Genomic DNA, 26,450 nt, shown 5'->3' on the forward strand with positions numbered 1-26,450 from the left:
CCCACTGATGGTTTTTATGGAGCAATCTTGCACACGGACGGCCACCATGCCGGCCTTCATATCAAAGCGCCGGAACAAGTGAATGAACCTTTGACCTGGGATTATCAGACTACGTCGGCTGTCCTTGACCTGTCTGACAGTGAGCCTGCAGCCCGATAACTGCACTTAAGGATGTGGGTGCACACAGACACAGGCACTTCTGAAAATGTACAATCAAAATCCATGCTCCTGCTTACAATGCCTGTGCAGGCAACAGAAAAAGCCTTTTTACTTCAATCTGGCTTGTGTTTCAAAAGGAAATGTCACTTATTATGTGACACTGAGACAGTGATAAGATGATAGGGCGGATCCAACTGGGCCACACTGAACTACAGTATATGATTGCACGTTACTCAAAAAACAGAGTGAACATCCAGGTATGTTTGTGAGGACAACTGTGTGTATAATAGAACTGCACTCTATGCGCCATATAGTGCATACACAGTTCTACATATGTAGTTTTGGAACTTGTTCTCATTTCAATGACTATGCAGCCAGAATTAAATGCATTGGGCTAAGAGCATAGGAATGCAGCATAAAGTACCCTTGGAATAAATAATTAATCCACACTTTATTTAATTTAGCAAGTTAAAAAAGCGAAAAAGCAAAAAGAGGAATCATAAAGCCCTGAAACACACTCCAGCTGAGAAGATGGAACACAACTTCAGTTTGCTTAACACCACTGGGTGGGGGACGGCAGTTTGGGGATTGGCAGTGGTTGTCAGCTCTCACTGGGGTACTGAGCCCTGGGCATGGATGCAGCTCTCCTCAATGCGTTTAAGAAGTTTTAGAGCATGGAAAAGGTGTCAAGATGAGACGAATGAACAGCCGATTCAGGGAACTCAAATGTTTTGGGACAGGAGAGTCAGGAGAGATTATTCAGTCACGGGCTCTGAGCTGTTTATCCAACTCTATTTCTTTTGTGTTTCTGTTCATTCACTGTTTTATAGTATGCTTATGTTTACTAGTTTTTACATTATAGTTTGTTTTAACTATGTTTTTACTATGTGTTTGGCACTGTGGCACTCTGAGATTCTTTTGAATGAAAAGTGCGCTACAAATAAAATGCATCATCATCATCATCATCTACTCCCTATTCCCTGAGACTCATATGGCCACTCTCATTATGTACTATTGTAGACATAATGATTTTTTTTTAAACATTCTGCCTTTTTGTAGGATTTCTGTTTGTTTTGAACTGGCCACTCAGATGAGACTGATCTGTGTGCTCCAGAAAACTCTGCACGGTAAGATAACAAATTAAAGATTTCTCAGGCGTCATGCTGAGTGTATTAATGCAGTGCTCGAAAAAAGGTAATTAATCGAGACAGGAGCTGGTAGAACCACAGTAATCATTATTTAATGACATGCTCTTTTTTTCCACAACACAGAGGTATCTGAGACTTTTAAAAGGGAACTTTGTTTCTGGTCCTTTTCTAAATTAAGTGAATATTAAAAGAACTTTCCGCACTTGTTCAAAGACCGTCTCATGAAATATTTAAAACAGAGGGTCTTATTATATCCTTGATTTTTATTGAACTGAATCATCCTGAATTTCCAAGAATGCAAGCTTAGTCCCTCTGAATATCATTTACATACACTACAGTACACCACTGAACCAAACAATTATGGCCACTCAAAGCTGAAGAAAAATGATAACAATGCCATTGTAACAATGCCATTTGTAAATTTCTGGGAAATATTTCAGGGTAAGCTGCCGTTGGATGTTGTCCGTGTAAAGAGGGCTAACATATCTCCTAATTAGGTGATATGGGTTGACGTCACAGCTGCCACGAACTTCATAGGAACTAAATGCTAATTAGCTTCAAGGCCATATAAACTACCATCATTAACATACACACACACGCACACATAAAGCTAATGATTGAAACATTGTGACACAAGTTCATCCTATTTGGTAAGAAAAGTACATGAATGAATGAGAGGGTGCACTTATATTAGTCAAGCGGCATGATTAGAACTAAAGCCAAACAGCAAAGATAGCAGAAGAGAGGTTCACACTATCTCATGGTGGTGATACATATTTCATCAAGAACAATATTCCATGTTCCTTATGTCAGTCAAATACACAGACACGCTTGAGGAGCACTGTCTTTTATCTCCATGTAAAATAGCAGTGCAACAGTGTCCCTCACAGAAGGAGCAAGCGAGGAAGGAATGCTCGGGCAGTAACGTCAGCATCAGTGGGCAGTAACACCAATATCAGCGTGCAGATCTCACACACTTGCTCACTCCTCACACCCGGAAGTCTCCCTCGCTTCTCCAGATGGTCAGTGTGCTCCTTACTGCAGGCAGTCTTCCGTGGAGACGCACTCAGAGTCCCCTCCTTTCAGGGTTAAAGGGGGGGTACATGATTCTAATAGAAAAAAAATCTTTTATATATAATTCAGGGAAGCGGTCCTCGAAAGCATACAGTGGCTCTTTAAATGGGAAACAAATAAAGTACACTGTTCAAGCAAATCAACGCATTGCTTGTGGAGAAAAGAAGAGAAGGGTGTAATTTGATTGGCTGTTGAGCTCAAATATCAACAACCTTTTACCAGATTAATGGACTGTACTTTTAAATTGTCTGGAGTCAGATGAGGGCTGGTGCTGAAATTGTATGACAGTAAATCACATCACTTTTTTTTGAGTTGCTGTTTTCATGACAGGAAAACAGACTCTGGCCAAAAAACACTTCCATAGAATTAAGCCTACCTAGGATTTCCTCTCCAAAGAATCAATTTGACTAATTGTTTGCAGTGGTTCACCCAGCACAATAATGACAGAGACTCCTGGCGACAGTAGCTAGGTCGATAAGCTTTCACGAATAAATGTAACCGGGGCAACACCGTGGATATAACCAGCTATGAAGTCAGTGAGGTCTCGACCTGGGTAATTTTCCTAGATTCATAATACAGTTCCAAGCTATAGGCAGTAGGCAGATGGCATTGATGTTGAAAGGATTATTATATTCCAGTAAGCTATGATTGTCATGACATTATCTCTATGAAACATTCACATAAACATACACCTGGTAAAGGCTACAGTATCAAATCTATGAACACTCCCCACCCAGCTCATGCCGACATTCATAATTGTCAGCACCAAGAAAGTGGTGTTACACACTCAGTGGATTTTATTTCAACATTCAGCACTAACATAGTGGGCAGGAGATATCACTACAGCAATGGCTGTCAAATGATTTGAAATTTTGATACATTTTCTGCTACAATTGCTTTGAATGTCTCAACCATACAGAACACTTTGCCCACCACTAGTGCCTATGTCCTCTACATATTTAGTGCGCTGACTGCAGTTTCAGAGTGACATAAACCCACTTATAAAGCATCTCATTTCCACTGACAGACGAGGACTGTTATTGCGGGGTGCTTGAAGGACAGCAGCACAGATGAGTGATGATAGCGGTGGGTTTGCTCTCTGTCTCACTAACTAGCCTGACAAATGCGATAACGGGGGAGCTAGCTTTGTGGAGAGGGTCCCAGCGTGCTTCAAATCACCCTGCTTTGATGGTACTGGGGTGCCAGGGCGATTAAAACCGGGGGGCAGACCGGTAATTACCAAAACGAGAGAGAGAGCAGGGCCCCATGCCGTGCAAGGGTCTGAATGTCCCATCCCAAAAAACTCAACCTATTTCACTCTCCCCAACCCTCCCAAAAAAGCACCTTTGATTTTTTTTATGTTCTAAGGGTGAAGGCTACCATTCCTCACCCTTTTTGTCAGAGTTTAACCAATAATTCAGTTCCACTATTACCTGATTGTTCCAAGCTTCCTTTCAGCCAGGAAGTATAACCATAAGTTCAGAAAGTCATTTCTGCAAAAGGATTGAGACCTTTATTATGTGCCAAAGAGGAAAAGAAAGAAGAAGTAATACAAAGAGAGAGCAAGCAAGAGAGATAGATAGAGAGAGCGAGAGAGAGAGAGAGAGAGAGAGAGAGAGAGAGAGAGAGGTGGAAATACATTTCACAGAAAGGAACATTTGTTTCCTGTTTAAATCAGCATACCAGTATAATGTGTTTCATAGATGAAACCTATCTGTTGTAGTCATAGAACGTTCCCTAATACATCAGTGGTGAGTTATTTATATCTATAAAGGAGAGTTTCCTTTACTGCAATTTATCGTTTGCTGTAGTGTGTGTTTCTACTTGTCTGCACTTGGTAAGCTCTCTGCTGATGCATAGAGGAATCGTAAGAGGCATAGCTAGGTGAGAAATGCCCTTAACATAGCAAGTTGTCAATGGAAACATTTAAATCCATTTCAGGGCTGGAATATACTTTATCTTTAATATACTTTCTCTCTGTCCTGAGCTCTCCTTGCCAGTCATAGAGTTAATCTGTCCAACAAGCTGACAGATAACAAAATACAATGAAATACACAATGAGATATTTTTTGCTCATACCACTGCATATTGTGCCGGGTATATTGTTCATTTAAACTTAACAGAAGCTTTTTTTTACTGGTTTCTATTTTTCTCAAAATGAAGTGATCTAAAAAATAGATTGAACATTATCAAAATCAACTTCTGCACAAAATAATGCACAATAAAATGCACTACCATATAGTTTGTGAGAGGTTAGCTTAGAGCATTTGTAGAAACATCAGTTCAGGATTATTCCATTCGTGAGTTTGACAACAAATTATGGCGGCATCGCTTGGGTCAATACGGAGCTCTGCTGGGACAGTGGGATTATGCAGGGTTCATTACGGTAATGACTGTTAACATATCCAGTGCAGGGGGGATTGTGTGTGACTGCTCCATCTGAAGCCATATTGTGGGTTTGGCAATGGTAGTCAATGTAGAGAGAATCAAATGCATTATTGATAATTTAATTTCCTCTTCCCATTTAATTGATTTCCTGTTTGGATGACACAGGATTGAGTTTAATGCTTCTTGACCACGTAGGAAGGGCTTTGGAAAATAGTAAGAACAGAAAAAGACAGAAAAAAGAGAGATTTCCTTCCCACTTTCCTTTTCTTTGTGTCTGTCCATCTCTCTAACTGATGACTTGACAGTCTCTTTCTCTCTCTTTCTGTCTCTCTTCTTTATCTGAAAATTGACGCTTTTTTCTCCCTACATGAACCCCATGACAATCACACCCCTTTGACTGTATCTCATTACTCCCTGACCATAGGGTCTGGCTTTGAACTTCAATTTCACAGCCGTGTGTCATTGTGGTATGTGACGGTTCCCCAACACATTCTGCTGTGCACCAGTCCATGCACGTGGGCAGGATTCTGAATGCAGTGTATACTATATAATGGATCAGCCCATGAGAGGAAGAGGAAGGGTGAGGAAGGATAGAGGAGAACAAGCAGGAGTGACACAAGCAGGGAGAGTGCAGATGGCTGAGGAGTTGCTGGAGAATATTTAAACCGAACAAGGTCATGAAGGGAGCGGAGAGGTGAAAAACACCTACTGAATACAATGGGTATGCATAAAACTAACTAGGAGAAACCTAAAGTAGGACAGACTTTGTAGTATCCTTATTTGTAGTGTTGCTAAAAGATAAAGTCTGAATACAAATAATGGGACAAGAAAAGGCAGAATAACAATTTATCTGAAAAGGTATGTCGTCCAAGCCCCCCCCCCCCCCCCCCGCAATAACCACAACAAAGAATATGTAGATCATTCTGAACATTTTAATCTGTTTAAAGTTCTCTGCGTAGCCATATCCACATAAATTTATACCTTTTACCCGTGAAAGGCCATGCAACACGCAGCACAAGTGAACTCTCCTTCCCGATAGTATACAAAGCCCAAATTATATCACCAAATTGGTAAAAGCCTCCACACATTAGTTCTGTCAGTGGACTAAGTGATTCTTTATGGCTGGCAGGCCTGAAACCGCACTCTATGAAAACAACCACAGTGCTGCTGTGCATATGATGCCTTGTGTGTCTGTGACTGCTAGCTTTCTTTTGTGTTGGAAATACTCTCTTACATCAAACCTCTATTATTTCACCCATTTGCTACTCTCTACAGGCCCAAACACTAATGGTGCCTCGTCACTCCAAACACAAGCGGGTACCATTTGTAGGTTCTGCTTGGGCACTAGAGAATTCACCAACAATTCAGCGAGGATTTATCTTTTCAACCCAGCATCCAGCGACTTAGTAACCTTAAGGAAAAATGGGGAAGAAGTCGGAGCTCTAACTTTAAAACGCCATTTTCACCCACAGAAAAAAAAACACGAGTGGCTGAGTGACCATTAAGTATTTATATGTAGTGAAAGACGTAAGACTCCCCTGACGTCTGCGAGCGTCTTCTCCAATGAATTATTTGGAGCAACATCAAGGCATGTGCCTGCATACCGTACAGCTGATCTCCCCTTCTTTGTGCCACACCACACCACTATGTGAGTTGCAATGGTGAAACACTGGTTGGATGTGTGATAGCGTGTTAGCGTATACATGTTTCTGTGTCTGTGTTTCTGTGTGTATGATTACATGGGTCTGGGCTGGGTGTGCCTTAATGTCAACGTGTGTGTGTGTGTGTGTGTGTGTGTGTGTGTTTGTTTGTGTGTGTGGTTACATTTATCCGAGAGAGCATGCATGTGTGTGTATTGTGTGTCTCTGAGATGGATTCGTACAAGCATGTGTGTGTGTGTGTGTGTGCATTTTTCCCCTGCTGACAGTGGCTTGTCACTACAGGGGAACATCAGCCAATGTCTTTTGTTCCTCCAAGAAGCGTGTTTTTAAATGTCAAGGACCAGCTCTTAAGCACTGAATATAAATAAGTTCTGTTGGAACCGAGCACAGGGCTTGTGGCACAAATTAAATTTGAAACAGGCTATGTCTTCATACACTTCAAACACTGCTCCCTCCAAAGTCAGCTTCCAAGAACCTGCAGGAACTGCTTTCTAATCAGTTTGTGATGCAGACACTTCAGCACTGGTTTGCTTTCGGGCCAGATGACCTCGACTGGAACAGAACTCACAAAACACAACTCCCATTTCGAAACCCGGAGGCGTGCATGGACGTGGCTCTTCAGAAATGTGGGCTGACGCCTGGTTTGACCTTCACCAGCTGCGTGTTTGACTAGAACTGATGCAAGGAGTGGAGGCCATCTCAAGGTCGGCCTGATGCAAAACAGGTTAGATTAGACGTATGGCTTGACACCATGTCACGTCTGCTCTATGTAAGTGTCAATGCCAGAACCCTGGAAAGGTAAGTCAGCATCCAAAATACAGCCTCCCATCCCACACCACAAATCCACACACACACACACACACACACACACACACACAAACACACACACACACACACACACACACACACACACACACAAACACACACACAAACACATTCACACAACCCTGTGCTTTTACTGGCAAAATCCACAAGCCACAAGCAGAGATGTCCACAAGCAGAGATAGTTTTCAGGGGATGTTGAGGTAGAACACAGGCGTTGAGTTAGTTTGCGAGAGCATGGTGTATATGTGATTTGGGATATGTGTGTGTGTTTGTGTGTGTGTGTTTTTTAGAGAAGATTACCAAAAAAACAAACAAACAGACGGTTTGACACTTTTCATCATAGTAGTGGCTGTGCCGTTATCTCCATTGATATTTACTTTTCTATCTATAGTTCTGCATTTGCGTCTGTGGAATATTCATTACTATGCATACAGTATATGACAGTCAGATCAGCTTAGCACTTCACATCACATGATACCATAATGTAATGAATGTTTAACAGTCATGGATAATAATAATGCGTTTCTTGTGTGTGTGTGTGTGTGTGTGTGTGTGTGTGTGTGTGTGTGTGTGTGAGAGAGAGAGAGAGAGAGAGAGAGAGAGAGAGAGAGAGAGAGAGAGGAACAGTGTATTAGTTTGTGTGTGTGAGAGAGCGGAACATTGTATGAGTGTGTGTGTGTGTGTCCGTGTGTGTCCGTGTGTGAGAGAGACACAGTGTATGTGTGTGTGTGGGGGGGTGAGGGGAGAAAACCGTCAATGTGTGGGAGACTGCGATAGAAAGCAACAGTGTAAGTATGTGTGTGAGAGCAACAGTGTATGAGTGCGTAAGTGTGTATGTGGGAGGGAGAAAAAGAGGAAAACAGTATATGAGTGTGTGTGTGTGAGAGAGAAACAGTGTTTGTGAGTGTTTGTTTGGAAGGGAGAGAGAGGAACAGTGTGTGTGTGTGTGTGTGTGTGTGTGTGTGTGTTTGAATGTGAAAAAGATGAGGTACATACATGTCTGCACTAGAAAGCAGATGTACACATGCTTTCATACATATATCACATTTACAGGAAAAAGAGCTGTGGAAAATGCATATGTATGTGAACCTGCCAGAGAGTTACAGTTTGCATGTTAATGTGTGTGTGCATGTGCGTGTGTTTGTATGTGCATATCTTAGTGCATGTTGTAAGTAGAGGTGTTAGTGTCTGTATTCTATATCTGGGGGAAAATCTGGAAGCTTTGACAGGCTATAGCCCCAGCAGTGGAACGCTAACACTTAATACTTTATCTTAATGACAATTTCCATTAAATATGAATGCCTGACCGCTGTGGAACAGTGTGCTCTAGACGCCCTGTTTAACTGCATGTCTGCTTAAGTGGATGTTATTGGATTGCTGACAAAGTTATGGTACAAAGGCCATTTTTAAAGCTGTGCCCTGAGAACACAAGTCTCACATGGGGCAGTCTTTGTATGCAGACGTCACCCCTAGAAGCATTTCCATCCCAGTTGCTCTTTTGTACCTCTGCTCCCTGTTGGGCTAACATGTTCCCTGATCTTGAAAATGCATTTCGTCTCACACTTGGCATAAACCTCACGCGGATATTGCTCCCATCAGAGACATGGATAAGCTGTGATTTTCAAACCTCTGGTCTGGTGGAAGCCGTGCCAGGGAAATGGGCTTGTCACTTTCTGTGCTCCTAACAGCACAAGGCAAACAACCTGTGCCTCTTGATGTAATGATATGTTACGATGGCGAGCGCCTCAGAAAAATCGACTGCTTTGTGAGAGGAACAGTGTAGTGTGACATACCTGTCATCAGTGGGAGATGATGTTTACTCATCAGAGTTTGATTTTCGAAAAAATAAATCTCAAATGTAATTTCAGGATAACCTCGCCAGATCTTGCCAGACTTCTATGCTTGTCTTGTTTTAAATGTACTTTCGTCCAGATAGAATAGTTGAATCAGTGATTTAAATGAGCTGAAAGCCTTTGATACCATCCTTAACAACACTGAATCCCTCAATGAGAAAAAGCTTGTTAGACCAAGACGATGGGAATAGAGGCCTAACACTTTTTCCTCTGATGAAAATGTGATGTTTTTACTTTTGTCCTTGACATTCAAAGACTCCATTCTTCAGAAGAGTATGTCGTCCCCTCTGAATTTGTTGGAAGATTCTAGAACACCCCCAAGAGTGAGTGACCTCTAGTAGGTTTTCATCAGTGGTTTACATTTTACATTTAGTTATTTAGCAGTCGCTTTTGTCCAAAGCGACGTACAAGAGAGAGAACAGTCAAGCTACGAGCAATGCAATGTGTTGGACCATCAGGGCCTGCTAAGCCTTCTCTGAAAGCCTAACAATTTTCAAAATGAGGACATAATATCGTATTCATAACTAACATTTTACTTCACTGTTAATAATCTATCTTTGTCTGCCCATTTCCCTAATGGCCTCCTTCTCTTATTGCATTCAAGTATGTGTTTCAAGAGTGTGGGAACAGTAAGGGGAGGGAACAGATTGTATCCAATCATGTCTCGTTTTCCGTGAAGCGTGAGTCTGTGCGCTGCCTTTTTAAAGTGTTCACTGCATCCTCAACAGGTCATTATTTGCAAACTTATGGCTATAGAAAAACGTGATGTTTGCAAGAAGAAAGAGCAACTGGCTAGAGGGAAGGAAGGGATGGGGCTTGAGTCTAGTTGAGTCAAGTTCACTTGTGCGTAAGTGGTTATTGCAATTGACTTCAATTGCAGTTGTTTTTGTAAAATATAGCAGGCTGAAGCAGGGCTGCCTGTGACTCTTAAATGATTAATGCAAATGATACGGCACTGACTGCACCCATACCATTCTTCCTTCCTTAAGTTAAATCATTATGCTTGGTTTTACCATGAAAAACATTGAAAATTGCGCTCAACAGCAACTGTGTGAGCCTCATCTTCTCTTTCAGCTATTTAAATTAAAGAAAATGTGTTGGTTTCATTGGTTTTAGTCCGATTATTGCCAGGAAAGTGATGAGAACGCACTATTTTGTGATTCTCTCCAGGGAGGGCATACCACTGAATGATTCAACTTTCACCAGACCCCACTATGCTACCAGTAATTTGGTGACCTCCTTTTTGGTAATTGCTCTAGCTTTGACAATTAACTTGACTGGTTGTAAGCTATGAATGTAAGAGGTTATATAAAGGGTTTAATCAAAACGACCTTGCTTGCAACAGTGTGATTCTCTGGCCCTTCCGTTTCAAAAGGCATGAAAAGCAGTCGTTTAAACACCATAATTGTAATTGTAACACATAGGTTGGAATTGAAGGCCTAACCTTAAATCCCACTGGTTTTCATAAAGCCCCATAAAACATCTCTTGCCCCCTACATGTCCCTCCACATTTCTTGACTAAGCTAATGGGTCTGGAGCTGTGGTTAGGTCACTGGTTCACAGTTTGTAGCTGACTGTAGCTGACTCTGGTGCTGTTCTGGCCTGGATTCGGCCCAGGTTTGGAGTTGTTCTTGCTGGTACTTGGGACCTGCAAGTGTTCAAAGTCAGGGGGCAATTACTGGCAATTAAACAATCACCATAATGACCCTGCTGATTAAATAAACTTTATTAGCAGCCTCAGTTTTCATTCTAGGGCAATTGTAAAAGAAAAGAAAAAAAACATCTAATGCAATCTAAATAGAGTTTCGCTTTGTTAACGTACCCTGCAACCCACAATTATTATCAATTATTAATGAATATTGTGTTAATTGAAAACATTGTCTCGGGGTCATGTTTTCTTTTTCTGGAAGTCTTTTGTTTGGTAATGAATTAAACTCTTGTTGTGAACTGAGGCACCCATTGCCCACATTTTAACTTTTAAACAAAACAAACCCCCCATTTAGCACATTAACCATATGACAGACCTCATGAACCTTTTCTAGGGCATTCACTATTGCACTGGATATTAGAGAAAGAAAGTAGAATATTGATAGACTATGATCTTACACAGTAGAAAAAATTCTCATGTCAAGTGAATATGCAAACAGTCTTTATAGTCCTGGTTCCATTCTATTATTATCTTACAACCTTATATAACTTTCCAGTGAAAGTCAAAGTTATTGTTTTATCTTTAGAGTTTCATCTGAATGCCTGTACTTGTCATGTCCGATGTAGGGGATAGTCTTTAATTAGCTTCGGTCTAAGCCTGTTGCTCTAACCAACCACTCAGCCTCTCTGGCACTCAGTCCAAGCTTCTCACAGTGGCAAGGCAGGTTCCAGCTTCTCATCTGTGATCAGGACCAGCAGAGCCTAACTCTCCTTACGGTGGTGTGCCATTCCTCCGTGTCGATGCCAGCGTTCGGTGGCAAGCTGCCCTGCTGACCATGGCCGTGCCAGGCTCTGATGTGAGACCCTCTGGGGATGCACACAGATCTTCACCCCCCCCCCCCCCCCCAAACCCCTTTGTTTCAGAGGCAAGACAAATGAAAATCAACATTCAACCTATGCATGCAGAATGCAAAAATCCCATACAGTTTACCTCAAGGAAAACCTGAAGAGAGTAACCAGCCAGACAACACTGTTCACTTGTCGCTCTGTCTTTGGCCAAGACGCTCATTCTGTGATTTTCATTCAGCACAGCCACAATGCCATAGTCTCTGCTGTTCTCTGTCAACATGGTGCTTTTGTCACAGAGTGTCATAGACGGTCAGTGGAAATGTGTTTCTCATTCACCCAAATGAAGTAACAGTGGCAAATGCTTTAAGACTGCATGGAAAGCAGTTTTTGTTTCTGTGAAATGTGTCAATTAAATATACTGTATATCAATATATCTATACTACTGTTAGTTCCAATTGACATATTTCGAGAATAGATAAGTTCAATATCTGTCACTCCTGCTGTACTATTTGCATGTTTAGCTAAATAGTTTTTGCGACCACATTTTTTTAATCTTGTCACTTTTGGACCTGATGCCCAGACGCACAGATTCCCAGCAAGTGGTGAAAGTATGTAGACAGCAGTGATAATTCATAAATTAGTTTTTGTCACACATCATTCCTGAAGGCCTATGCGAAGTTTTCACAAAAGGTGCTAGACTAAGTATCATGGCAGGTTTTCCCAGTCAAACTGTGTAGTCAAATACATGTACTAAACATGTAATGTAACACGACATGAATGTCACACAGTCAGTTGTGTGTTTTTCTCATAATTTACTGTGCAGCTTAAAAGAACTTCAATAAAACTCTTAACGCAGATTTCTGAAGTTGGCAAGTTATGTTTGTTTTCCAAGTCAACTGTTGGATGGGGTAGTTATAAGTAGTGTTGCACCGATGCCATTTTTTGGCTCCGATACCGATACCGATACCTGGCTGTGCAGTATCGGCCGATACCGATACCATACCGATACCACTGTTTGAAATTTGAAAAATATATTTTTTTTAATCAATGGTTTGGTCCCATGTATAATACTAGTGTAACAGTAAGAAAGTCAAATTACATTTCTTGACAGTTTCAGCACTTCAGACATAACTGAGGACTAGTCCTCTATAATTGATGGTTTACCTTACTGAGCAGCACAGTGGCTTTTCTGATTTTGAACACAATAGAGTTAAAGTTTGGTCAGTTCTTTTTTTTTTTTTCTTTCCCTGTATTGTTTCTTTGTGTGTTTGTTTTGTTTGTGGACCAAACCATTGATAAAAAAAAATAAATAAATAAAAAAATAAAATAAAAAAAGTATCTGCACTATTTGTTGGTACTCGCCGATACCGATACCACCATTTTAGTGCTGTATCGGGGCCCTATCCGATACTGGTATCGGTATCGGTGCAACACTAGTTATAAGTGACTAGTATTCATTATGAGAATGCAATGCTGGCAAGCTCCCTCAAACTAGCTATGCTTAATGTTAGTACATCATGCTATTTTGATGGCATAATTTGGCTGCTGATACAAATAATATCAGTTTATGTATTTTTGTGGGACAACAGGGACCAGTTTGGTCGCCACCCCTACATAATTCATCTGTATGAACAAACAGTGATGCCCATAGCCCAGACACACATTTGTGGTCATACAGAAACACGGTTAAATCATAGAATTGCTACATACACACACACACAAACACACAAACACACACACACACACACTCAGACACATATAGACAATTTTCTTTTAATACGCATCTGCCAGGCATCATCCCATACTGTGCACAATGTCTTCCCACTGTGACGCCCCCTCAGTCTGAGAAACAGTGATGCGTCAAGACAAGAAGTCAAAGAAAGAGGATATTAATGCTATTAAAGTGCATTACACACACTCACACACACACTCACACACACACACACACACACACACACACACACACACACACACACACACACACAGCATAAATTCTCCCAGGCTGTCTCTTGGCTAATCCTCCAACAGCAATGCTTCATATACCTCGCTCTTCACTTTAATGCACTTTAATAGCATTAATATCCTCTTTCTTTGACTTCTTCAATGGAAATAAACACCCTTAAATCTCAAGAAAGCTGCTTTACTGCCACTAAGAGGACCAGCCTTGCAAAAACAGGTTCCTCAAGTGAGACCCAGGGTGGGTGATTCGCTCTGTAACTGGTAGCAAAACATGGGAAAGGTTCAGGCAGGCAGACATAGAGCCACCTATGGGTGGGAGGTAGGGACAAGGGGCTAAGTTTATCAGACATGTGTGGCGGTCAGAGAGTTCAGGTGACAGGTGCAAGCTGGGTACAGGAATAAGCTATAATAATAAGAAGAACTAGCTAACAGGTACATATTGTGAGTCATGGGTGCACTGGTACAGGCAAAGGTCAGAAAGAAGAGTGGTCATGGCAGGCAAGGCTGAGAGGTAATCATCGTTAGTAGCAAAAATATCTCATAATGTATGGGCTTGGGATATGATATGGTAAGATTGGTTCTCCAGGTGACGTTGATGTGACAGCAGAGTTGAGGGAAGGCAGAGAGTAATGGCATCTAGGTGGGCATCAAAGGAAAGTTGGGTGATAGTTTAAACCAAGGGGTGGCAGGCAGTTGTATTTTTGTGTGACAGGGCCAGGGCAGAAATGGAGATGGGAGCGATGGAAAATAAAAACGCCCACTCACACAGTGCCTTTTTATAGGGTGGTAAGAGAATCTGTACTGCATGCATAATTCACGGGATCTCCCTGTCTAAATAACCGTCTTGTGAGGATTGTCTGACATCCCAAATGAATAATTAACAGGTGACCTTTTGTTCTCATGAGGGGAGATGGACCAGTGGCATTTACCTTCAGAGATGGCACCGAGAAACAAGGGCACCCTCAGAAACATGGGCTTTAACTGGAACAAAGACAAGGCCGCACACCCACTGAGCAAATGAATGAATAAATGAATTAATGAATACACTGACTTAGAACCTTTGCCAATACCTAACAGATTATATATTCATAATAAGGGCACTCTGCACTGATCTGTTGATGTTAAGGTGATTCAGAGCTGCTGAGGTCAAGTCTTTTGATGGAAGATATGCTAACAAATTTGACTCCCTTTTTAGGCATAATGTTGTGACAACATTCACCCAAAAATACTAACTGTACTAACAGACTGCACTTTCAACTCAAAACTTAAGGTGGTATATACGAACAGGCTGCACATGGCTAAAAAATAACGTGACATATACGAACAGGCCGCACATGGCTAAAAACATAACGTGGTATACGAACAGACCGCACATGGCTAAAAACATAACGTGGTATATACGAACAGACCGCACATGCTAAAAACATAACGCAATATATAGAAACAGACCGCACATGGCTAAAAACATAGCAAGGTATACAATAGACCGCACATGGCTAAAAAGCCTGCTTTTGTGCAAAATTATGGGAGGAGATGCGCCAGCAGTGACCAAGTCACTTTTTAAGCTGCACTCTCCACATATGTACATCTGGCCCTCAGTGCTAGAACGTTTATAGCACTTTATATTTGCATTGAAATATACTGTAAAAAACAGTAGAGGATGTGAAGGAGGTCATGGATTTCACACTCTGTGGCACCTGGCAGGGTGGCCCTGCCCTGGGGACAGGCGCAGATGTGACACTGAAATGCACACACCATACACAGATTACACTCTCAGGCAGGCCTGACCTTGTTGTTGTCCTGCTATCTCCTCACTGCTCAGTCTTCTGCCTTTCTTTTCTGAATCCTCCCATCCCCCTTCTCCCTCCCTGACAGGCACACACACACATGCTTTTTCTCACCCGCGCGCTCTCTCTCTCTTTCTTTCTCTCTCAGTCTATGTTCCACACAATGGCCTAGTGAACTTCTTTTTCCATATTATTAGATAAGGATTTCCTTTCATTAACTTGTGCTTTCATAACTCTTTGTAGGAACACCTCAGATGTATGTAGTTATGGCCCTCTCAGATACAATAGGGTATTAAGAGTCTTAATTAAGAGGAATTCATTAATTTATGAAAATGTTTAAGATCTTACGTACTCCTAAATAGTCACCCAGCCCTCAACAAAGAAACATATTGGTGATCGCTGCCGAGGGTGTATAAGGTGTGAAATTTTCCACTTGTTATTACTGTGCTTTTTTCTGACCTCGAACTGCTCCAGATGGGAGCATCTACTCACAGTAAAAACTGACAAAAGCCTGCAACCTCGTCCTCGGTGAGTCTTTCTGGGAGACGGGCATGAAAAGTCTGATAAAAAAGGGTTATCTGAAAACGCCTGCTGACCAGACTCAACATACACTAAGCATTGTTCTCTGTCCCACATTGAGCTTAGCTGAACTGTTCCTGGAGTTTTCTGGATGACCGTGGGCACACAGCACTTAGCGGATAGGGAGGGGAGATTCCTGGTCCAGGATAAAGCCCCTGAGTGTTGGAGGCGTGTCGCATATTTATAGCCAGCAGAGGAATAATTCATTGTGATCAGAAAGCCGACTCGTCCTTAGAGGGAATGGGGCAGCATGAAAATAGCATAGTGGCCTTCTCGCTCTCTCTCACTTGCCTTCACTCTCTATCTCTTCTCTCTCTGTCTACACCTCTCCTTTGCTCTCTTTTTCTCTGTCTCATTTTTCCTTTCTCTCTCTCCTCTCTCTCTGCAGTCTGTGTGTGATTTGTTGTCATGTGTGTAGGTGTGTAGGTGAGTGTAAGTGTGTACGTGTGTAAGTGTGTGTAGGGGTGAAGGTGTGTGTGTGAGTGTGTGTAGGGGTGTGCATGTGTGTAGGTGTGTGTAAATGTGTGTAAGCAAGATTGCAAGAAAATACGTAAAATACACCAAAGTCAAGAAAAACTTGAGTGCATGGTCAGTTTAACAGTACTGACATAACATTTTGATCAAGATTATCTTTTTCAATAATCAAATGTATGGAAGTGTATGGATGGCAAACTAACTTACACAATGAGAGATGTTAGACATTTCAGGGTTAGACACATGTGAAAAGCTTTAATTAAAATAATAGAAAATAACTTTGCGACCAGTTTTGCTCATTTTAGCACTACGTATTACTTTTCACCACAAGTGAACATCGTAAATCTGTAAAAAAGAGGTCACGCGACCATATCTTACATTTTTTTTAGCACACCACATATGCAACACATATATCCTACACCCCTACACACACTTACACACGTACACACTTACACTCACCTACACACATGACAACAAATCACACACAGACTGCAGAGAGAGAGGAGAGAGAGAAAGGAAAAATGAGACAATGAAAAAGAGAGCAAAGGAGAGGTGTAGACAGAGAGAGAAGAGATAGAGAGTGAAGGCAAGTGAGAGAGAGCGAGAAGGCCAGAGGAGGAGAGCATCCCACTATGCTATTTTATGCTGCCCCATTCCCTCTAAGAAGGACGAGTCACTTTCACTTTCACTTTCACTTTCACATATATCATTTCCGAGTTAATTTTTGTATTTGAAGCAATTCATTTTCAGCCTAATTTCCATGTCGGCAATTTTAGGGCATTTGCAGATCTCGAGTCCAGACCTTAACCTAGTTTGGATCCATATCACATCATATATTGATTGAAACATGGTTAGAAGTAATTGTGCATAGTTTCATGTTTTTATCACAAAAGTAAACACTTCAGCTATTTTCTGGATGATAGCAGCCGTACTTTTTTCCCCTATCCACACTATACACTTTCTTCTCCCTTCATTTCTCCCACTCTCCTACACCACCTTTCTCATCTTAGCTCCTCTTCCTCCACCATCCTCTTTTCCCATCCGTCTCTTTCTCACTCCACTTCTCTTCCGTGACATTCTTCAGCTCCTTTCCAACTCACAAACACCGGACCACCCACCTACCGACCCACCGGTGTTGTGGTGTCCAGCTGGAGGTGACGAGGCGTAGTTATCTCCTTGAAGCTGCTGGTTGTTTGCTGCCAGGTTCAGTGCCTTTTATTGTCAGTAGGTTTCTCTTCACTGGAGAGAACATTAAGCTGTGAGATGGGCTTTACCTCTCTAATTTTGGAACCCTACTGTCTTATCCCATGATCCAAACTTGCATCTTTGCTGGCATGAAGTGCACCATAACATTCCGCTTTTGTTAAAGGCACAGTGCGCGATTCTAATTCAATACACTCTTTGAAAAGAGTGATGTATAACCACTCCCATTCAAAATGTATCGCTGTTATTTTAAGTCACAGCGCTCCGGTTTAATAGGAGCCGATCGCCTGAGTTTCAAAAATGCCACATTACCGATGAACACAGGAGCCAAAATCCTGTTCTCAACTGAAACCAGCCTGTGAGAAACAAACTTCTTTCTTGCCAAAATAGCTGATTCTAACTAGCTGACACTTACCCCTACAGGTGTCACAGCATGGCCTACATACGTCACCCCTCCCCGGGAACTGCCTCACTTCCCTGTCCTGACCAATGATCCACATGCAAATTACAATGTATGACTGTATTTGGGTTGTGTTGCAAAGCAGTAGGCTATTGTGCCAACGTTTTGTAGAAATCTATACTGTTATATCCCATTGTGTGTCTTTGGTGGTCACTGCACACTAATATCTTAGCTCTGCACATGGAGAAATATATCCCTGATGAACAACAGCCTAACAAATACATTTATCAGATGCAAACATCTACACCAAGACAGCTGTTTTCATTCACTGAGATCTGCTAAAAAGTCATCATAGAAGCCAATCTCTCACATGCAACACTGGCTTCATGTTGGAAATTAAAAAAATATAAATGTAACCCAATTGTTATTCAGTGTGCATTCTACCTTACATATTTCCCTTCTCTGCCACTCTTGGTTATTTTATAAACATAACCAAGCCGAATAACTTGATAACATAGAGGTACATCCTCCACACAACACACACACACACACACACACACACACACACACACACACACACACACACACACACACACACACACACACACACTCACACTCACACTCACACTCACACACACACACACACACACACACACACACACACACACACACACACACACACACACACACACACATCCTCTGCTCCCAGCTGGCCTTGGACACCTCTCTTCCTCAGTTCCGTAGAGCTGACGTACCCTCCTCAGCCATCTGTAGTGCCATGTCCTGCCTCGGCTGGTGCCATGCCAACGCAGGCGCGGGGGCCTCCAGTGTAGGCACAGATTCTTCGAGCACAATCTGTACGAAACGAATCACTGCTCTGTCTGCACATTCACACAACATGCCGCTCTCTATGCTATGTGATGCCATGAAATCACGTGGACCTTCTTTACCTTTTATAGAGCTATATGCATGGGTGTGCTTGTGTATGCGTATGTTTGTGTGTACGTGCGTGTGTGTACGCGTGTGTATTGATTCATATTCGAAGCTGCCTTCATATTTGTTGATCCTGCACTCAAAACTGTCTGTTGCACCTTTGCTTTGGTCTTCATACCATCGGAGACCTCCCTTTTTGTTCTCCTGCAGTTGTTCTCCTGCAGCCTCTGCTCCATCTTCCTTCTGTACGCCTTTTGTCTGGTTGAGGCCATCCTTGACACCGCTAGTAATCCAATGTTTGTTGTTTGTGAAGTATTTTCAATTGGAGCAGCAATGCCAGAACAAGTAGTCTGTCATGCAGTGTGCAGTCCCCTGAATGTCCTTGACCTCAGGAGACCCTTTCCTGAAGGAGCATTTGGTTAAGGGTTACCTTTGAAGTAAAGATGCACCATCGATCGGCCTGTGACTACAATCAACAGGTTTTCAGCTTGATTGGCCATGACCTGGGGCCAGCCAATCACTTTCAGATAAATCCAATTCTGAGCCGGTCAAATGAACCCTCACGAGCGCGCATGGCTCACTCATAGTTCACACAGCCGCACAGCCACAGCCACACACACACACACACACACACACACACACACACACACACACACATCATGTTTTCAGTGTGGAAGTTCTTCACAGAAGACAATACTTTTGCAATTTGCAATACATGTGAGGCCAAAGTAAGGAGGAACATAGAGGAACAACCACAAAAATATTCAGAATGAAAACACTTAATCAGACACTTGAAACACACTATATCCCTGCTGAACATGCCCAACTTCAAGAAGCTAGCACAGGCGAAACGGCTAAAGCTAAAGCTAGGAAGAGTGCAGAAACAGCCAGCAGCCTCTGTTATCCTTCATCAGCAATAAAAAGGCCAAAGCCATTATGAGATAAATCATAGAATCCATGGCACTTGATGACAAGCCATTTTCAGGCCCCACAATTGACCCAAACATTGTAGTGGGGTAGCCCTCCCCACATTAGTCCCCTTGGCAATATAATAAGTGTGTGTGTGCGTGAGTCCAACGTATGCCTCTCCTGCTCTTTCGGGGCAACGTGAGTTAAACTCCATTCAGGTGCAACTTATAGCGGATCTGTGCTTAACTTGTTGATCTGTGGTTAACTTATTGATCTGTGCTTAACTTTAATGTTATTTGCTTAACTTTAATGTTGCACAGAGCTATTTTTGAGCCTATTACAATATTAACGGTATTAGTTATTATCCATTTATCAATGTTAGCAGTTTTGATTGCACAAACACAAAAAGAGAGAGAGAAAGAGAGAGAGAGAGAGAGAGTGTGAGAGAGAGAGAGAGATCATAATCTCAAGTAAATACTCTTTGTGAATGACAAAAGAGCAACACTGAGTAGGATGTCCAGGCCACTGCCATGATCTCAAATGGTTGACACACATGCCCAAAAAGCCTCACAGCAGGGCAAAATGCAGGACACAATAAAAATTAATATTCTAAAATCTAATATTATGAAGTATTAACAGGTTGGCACAGAATATAACATTTCCTCAAAACAGGTTATCATGGCCACGACATGATAAAATAACACCATACCCTCTTCCTAGACATTGCATGCAATCGTTGGCTATCTTGGAGATAACTTCAAGGTCCAAAAATCGCACTCATGGTGAAGGCAACACGTGGGGGAATCATACATCTGCAAACCAGTATTCCACGAGAATATTCACAGAAGCAGATGAACACACTTTTTTTACTAATTGTACTACCCCCTCCCAATAAAAAAGAATGTGTAACATACAGTTACACTGGAAATCGGAACAACTGATCATAAATGTCATTATTATTATAGTATGTCAAGATTGTGCCAGTTATGCCAAAAGGTACATCTGACATAAAATACGTTTTCATAAATCAGTACCCCGTTTACAACATCAGAAGTCGCTTTATCAACTTATCGTGTGAAGTTCAGCGACTTTTTTCCGACTCTCATTAACTTGTATTTCACTTTGAAATAGAGCACAATTCGCTCATTCATGCTGAGCCACGATGTGTCAATGCCAGGATAACTTGTCAATGCCAGGATTTCTAATAAGGTCAGTTTATACAAACACTATCATATGGCGATACTATCCCAGCATGAATAAATTAGAGTTTAAGCTCATCTATGAGAACCATCTTTACGTTACCTGACTAATGTATAATACACTCCACTCAGCGAGACAGGTTTATAAAGAGATGCATCCTCAATATATAACACCGTTTGATCTAATTTTGCGCGAAGCGTTTGAGAGTTATACTCAAATAAAGCACTCACCTGTCCAGAGACAATAACCTTGCCGATGAGACTAATCAGTGTCGAGTCTCCGCGGTGAAGTCCCTCTAGATAAAGATCAGCGGCACCCGAGAGGGATGTGTCGGTTTCATACCATGGACAGGAGAGCGCCTAACTGTTCTCTGCCGTACAGCATCAAGAACTGGAAAAAAATGTTGAGCTTAATAATGATGCCTCTCGATCTGTCTTGAGCTGTATAATTCACAGGTAGATAGGACCAAGTGTAGTGACAATACAGAAATTCAGGTGGGAAAGTCTACCCGCCTAAGTACCAGCGAAATTGCGCATCCCTCTGGTGTGTCGTTGCCTTATATATCCCGAAAAGTCTCTGAGGCGCAAGAGGCTGTCGATGCCTCCAGGCAACCACTACAAAAGGACTTCGGAATCTCTGGTGTCGTATAAAACAGATCAGCAAATTGTCCATAAAACCCTTCCTGGTCGAGCTTAGTTTTGCACGCACCATCTGAAGTGTAAGCAAACGGAGAGAGAAGGATAGGTACTCTGCTGAAAGTCGCCGAAACAGCGCATCATTCTCGGATCAAACGAACGGAGAAACTGGGAGCGGTTATCTCCACGTCCTGAGCACGACTCGATGCCCAGCGAATGCCAGGGAATCGGTTTCACGTCTAAGTTTATAACCAGAGAGCGAGATGCTACGGGTCTCTGCCGGATCAATTCTTGTCTCCGCGCGGAGTGTAATGGATCCACCCACCCGTTTCAGTCAGCAAGCTCTGTACTATAACAATAGCAGCAGTAATCGTGTTAAGCAGCCCACCAATGTAGAGATAATTTGGCAATATAATGAGTAATACATTGCGTTTTATAACATCAATGTTTTTTATATAAACGTTCAACTCCATGCACTTCTGATATACTTTGCCTAATTACATTTAATAGCAAAATAGCAATTATTCGAACAATATAAACTTTCAGGCAGTATAAATAAGCAGCAAATGTCAGCATGCAGTCTATATTTTTAAGGCCTTTAAGATATATATATATATATTTTTAATAAACACAGCAATTGCAATTGACAGCTACTTGTTTGTCTATGCTCAAACCTCAGGAGACACAGACTGAAGACTGATGGTTCAGCTAAGCACAGCAAAAAGAGAAGTGGACAGGTATTGATGCCCTGTCTGCCAGGTTGAGAGATGTGTGGCAAGAAGAGGGCATGTTATATAATTTGCCCTATCTAAGATTTAACCCTAGATTTCCATTTAACTTTCCCATTCAAGCCTTAGTTTAACTTCCTCTCTTTCCATCTCCCTCTCTCTCTCTCACTAGGTGCAGTGTATGCATGTAACCTATATATATTTTACCATTTTGATACCAGATGTTGAAGTTTCAAATACATCCAACCCCTTAAAAAAACACTTAGAACATCTGTTTCATATCCACCATGGCACACTCAGACTAAAAGAGAGTAGGAAAGAGAAGTAAGGGGTGGACCAGAGGGAGAAGGAGAGACAAAGAGAGATTAACTGCAGTGCTGAGCCTCCATCCTTGTTAGTGTGATTAGCCTCCATCCTTGTTAGTGTGATTAGCCTCAGGTGGTTGTTGTGGCCCTGAGCCTTGAGCTCCAGGCCTAAGGTTGTTGTTGGTCTCCCCTGTGTCTCTACTGGCTGCATCAACTCCAGTGCTGACTCTCTCTGGGGACTCACTCCCCCCTCCTTCCACCACTCTCTAGTCAGCCTCTCCCTGCTATCTCTTTCCTCTACCATCTCCTTCCCCTCTTCCTCTCTCTCCCTCCTTACTCTACTCTCTCTTCCCTTTTCCCTCTCTCCCTCCTCTACCTTATCTCCCCTCTTCCCCTCTTAACTCCTCTCCTCTTCCCTCTTATTCTTCCCTCTATCATATTATTTCCCCTCTCTCTCTCTCTCTCTCTCTCTCTCTCTCTCTCTAGCTCTCTCTCTCTCTCTCACTCTCTCTCTCTCTCTCTCTCTCACTGTCTCTTTCTCTCTGGCAGTCTTCAGAAGCATGTGCTGACACTGTGCCCTGGCCAAAAAGGTCTTAGTTGCAAAGTTGAAGCCTGATGTTTATCCCCAGACAGAGTTTTACACTGTTTCTGTGACTGCTTTCTTTTTTCTCTTTTCCTACTTCTGGATGTCACTCCCAAATCAAGGAGCTGTGTACTTGTTTAAACGTTTTGATTGGACAAGCAAAGCTGGCCATATGGAAGAGAAATAGATTGGAGGAGGACGGGCAAATTGTAAGCTGAGTGGACTTGTTTGAAGTCTCATTGGAATCAAGGGTCAGAGCTGAATATACTTTCTTTCCAGTTAAAGATAACATCAGCCATTTCTAACGCAAATGGTGCATAAACAAGGGTCTGATTTTGGTAGGTGATGATGGTAACCAGATATTTAATTGGTGATATTTGTACTCGTGCCAGGGTGTTGATGAAGTTTGGGTGTGGGGTTACTAGTTTTTAAGGTGTCCTTAATCCATAGAATGATTAAATGAGAGTTTTACTGTAAAAGTCAGAGCAGGAGTTTGAATGCGTTGTAGAACTTATTTGTAAAATAAGGAGGGAACGTCATCGTAGGTGAAATAGGACTTTTTTTTCCGTCAGGAATACAGTTAAAGGGCCTTCATTGCTTCCAGATGGTTTACAGTGAGGAAGAGGAAGTTATAATGTCCTCTGGGTATATCTGGACATGGACAATTACAAGCATAAGAACTGTGAAGGCGCTCTAGGTTAGAGATCTGCCAGGTTCTCTAAGTAGAGTTGACTATTACCTGAGCTTTGCTACAGAGGTAGAGCCTAGCCGCTTCCTTGCCACAGGATAAGTTGACTGCACCAGATCGCTTAGTAAAAGAGTTGCAGGGCAGGATAATGGACTTTTTATCTGATTGAGGTGTCATTGGATCACTAGGGTTCTCTCCTTCACCCTATCTCTCTTTTTTGCTCTTTCTTTTCTTCTTAACTATTTGGTTGAGATGTCTCAATTCCCAGACCTATACATATAGCAGTGGTGGTCCGTCAGGGCCTTCAAGGCCTTCTCTGCTGGCCTAAACATCATCAGACAATAAATGTAATAAAATACATTTAATTTTAATATTTTCTTTTCATAAATATGTATTAAATTATTCCCCATAGTCCATTATCTTCATTTCATAGCTTCCAGCGTTGTTCATTTATGTTAGAGCTTTCATCCAATCATATTTCAGCTATCATGTGTTTCCACGCTCTGAGAAATCTTCCCCGAGAACAGAAATCTTCCTTGAGGCCTTCAGAATTCACATTGAAGGCCCGTGTACATCTGATTGGTTATCACAACTGGCTGTTTCAGTTCATTTAAGTTGAATGAACTGAAACAGACAGTTGTGACAACCAATCAGATTTCGAGTTGGCGACACTGGGCCTTCTAGAAGGCCCGGAAGATTTCTTTCCTCCCTCGCGTTGAACGTGACACGTAAACGTCCTTTGATTGGATACTGAGGCAGACCGGTGCAGTGCTTCAGTGCTCAGTTTAGCTGGCTAACGACGTACATCGGTTTCAATGCTTATTATGCTAGTTGTTTCAATTGGTAAGACTGAATATAATTACATTAACCAACTCAAATAAACTAGTTTACACCAACTTGATCATTCCAGTTTTTGATACAATTACAACGGCATTTTCTAGACGGAACTTTCAAGAAAAACTGGATATCGTGAGGATGGGAAGTTTAATGAAACTGCTTTGCAGGTGGGACAATGCGATGTTTAGTGGACAAACTTGTTAAAGCTCACAAAGGCTACTTTCGGTGGACTTAATACAACTTTGTAGACTAATCCCTGAAAATCGCCTTTTATTTTTAAGTTGTGACAGTTATATTCAAGCGATCATATAACTGAGAGTTTACTACTCGTAATGTATTGTTAATACGTATTGATTTTAAATGCTCCGGAAATATGAATGAAGTCTGTTGTACTCGACTATGTTATGGTGATGCAATGCTCACTTATACTGCCTTTCTGTATAAATATAAGGGTTCGAGAGCCATGGCGTCATAATGATGGTATTAGGAGGTGGATTCACTCAGTTTAACATCGTGTAGGACATGGCTGAAGGCCTAGTCGTGAAATGCACGGACCACCACTGACATATAGTATACTTTATACTAGTGCTGTCAGTTTAACGCGTTATTAACGGCGTTAACGCAAGCCCATTTTAACGCCGCAATGCATAAAAGGATGCCATTGCAGTTGGTGTGATGTGGTAGGTGTGTTTGTGTTGCATCACAGCTATTATTGGTGGTGTAGTGGTGTTCCCACAGTCTTCCGTGAGAGTGGCACAGCCCCTTAATGAAAGCCTGAGTGATGCCATCCGCCCCTGGCCATGCCCATCACTGGTGGGAAGAAGGGATCAAAGTCAAGACCCCAGTCTGCAGTCCAGTTCAGTGCACTGCTACTGAACAACAGCCCCAGGCAGTCATCAGCAAGCCCACAACACGCATCTGAAATATCCCAGCGTCCATGTGGAAGGGCTGTGGTGTTTGTGAGTGTGTGTGTGTTTGTGTGTGTGTGTGTGTGTGTGTGTGTGTGCGTGTGTGGTAGTATGTGTGTGTGTGTGTGTTTGTGTGTCTGTGTCATTGTGTGAATTAGTGTTTGTGAGTGTGTGTGTGTTTGTGTGTGTGTGTGTGTGTGTGTGTGTGTGTGTGTGCGTGTGTGGTAGTATGTGTGTGTGTGTTTGCGTCCATGTGCCCACGGCCATCCAGTGTGGTTTGGACACAGTATCAACCAACTTATAGAGCAGTAGGTCTACAAACAAACACACCTAAAACAGAGATCACTGTTCAGTCTGTATTCCCTGTTTCTGCTTCTGTGTCTTGTAACTTATGAAAGCTCATTCATGACAGTCTAGAGGTTTGGCCACCTGGCCAGTGTCTTACAGTTTTTTTCCCAGTCATTTTCACACTTGTTTCAATATCACACAGTGGGGTTTACAGACACACACTGAATGGACAGCACATGAGTCAACCACTAGAAGTGTCCTGCAGCCCTAATGCTGATCTGTGGTGAAAACACATTTACACTACTACAACATTCTCCCTTGCCTTTAATCTTTAGAAAAATTACTTTAGCACATCTTATCCACCCCTAAAATGCATCATATTCCACAAATACTTCAAGGCAAGCTATTGCCAAGAAGAAACTTTTTTGAT

At 42.1% G+C, this 26,450-nt stretch overlaps 1 protein-coding gene across 1 annotated transcript in view; it reads right to left on the minus strand.

The window, feature by feature from the left end:
- chst8 (carbohydrate (N-acetylgalactosamine 4-0) sulfotransferase 8) overlaps positions 1–21,575 on the minus strand; it is a 136,267-nt gene extending 114,692 nt beyond the window's left edge. The window contains exon 1 of the mRNA XM_080843639.1: positions 21,279–21,575. The gene's annotated coding sequence lies outside the window, so the exon portion shown is untranslated. The remainder of the gene's footprint in view (positions 1–21,278) is intronic.
- Positions 21,576–26,450: the final 4,875 nt, after the last annotated feature.

Source organism: Sprattus sprattus, assembly GCF_963457725.1.
Source record: "Sprattus sprattus genome assembly, chromosome: 8".
Lineage (NCBI taxonomy): Eukaryota > Metazoa > Chordata > Actinopteri > Clupeiformes > Clupeidae > Sprattus > Sprattus sprattus.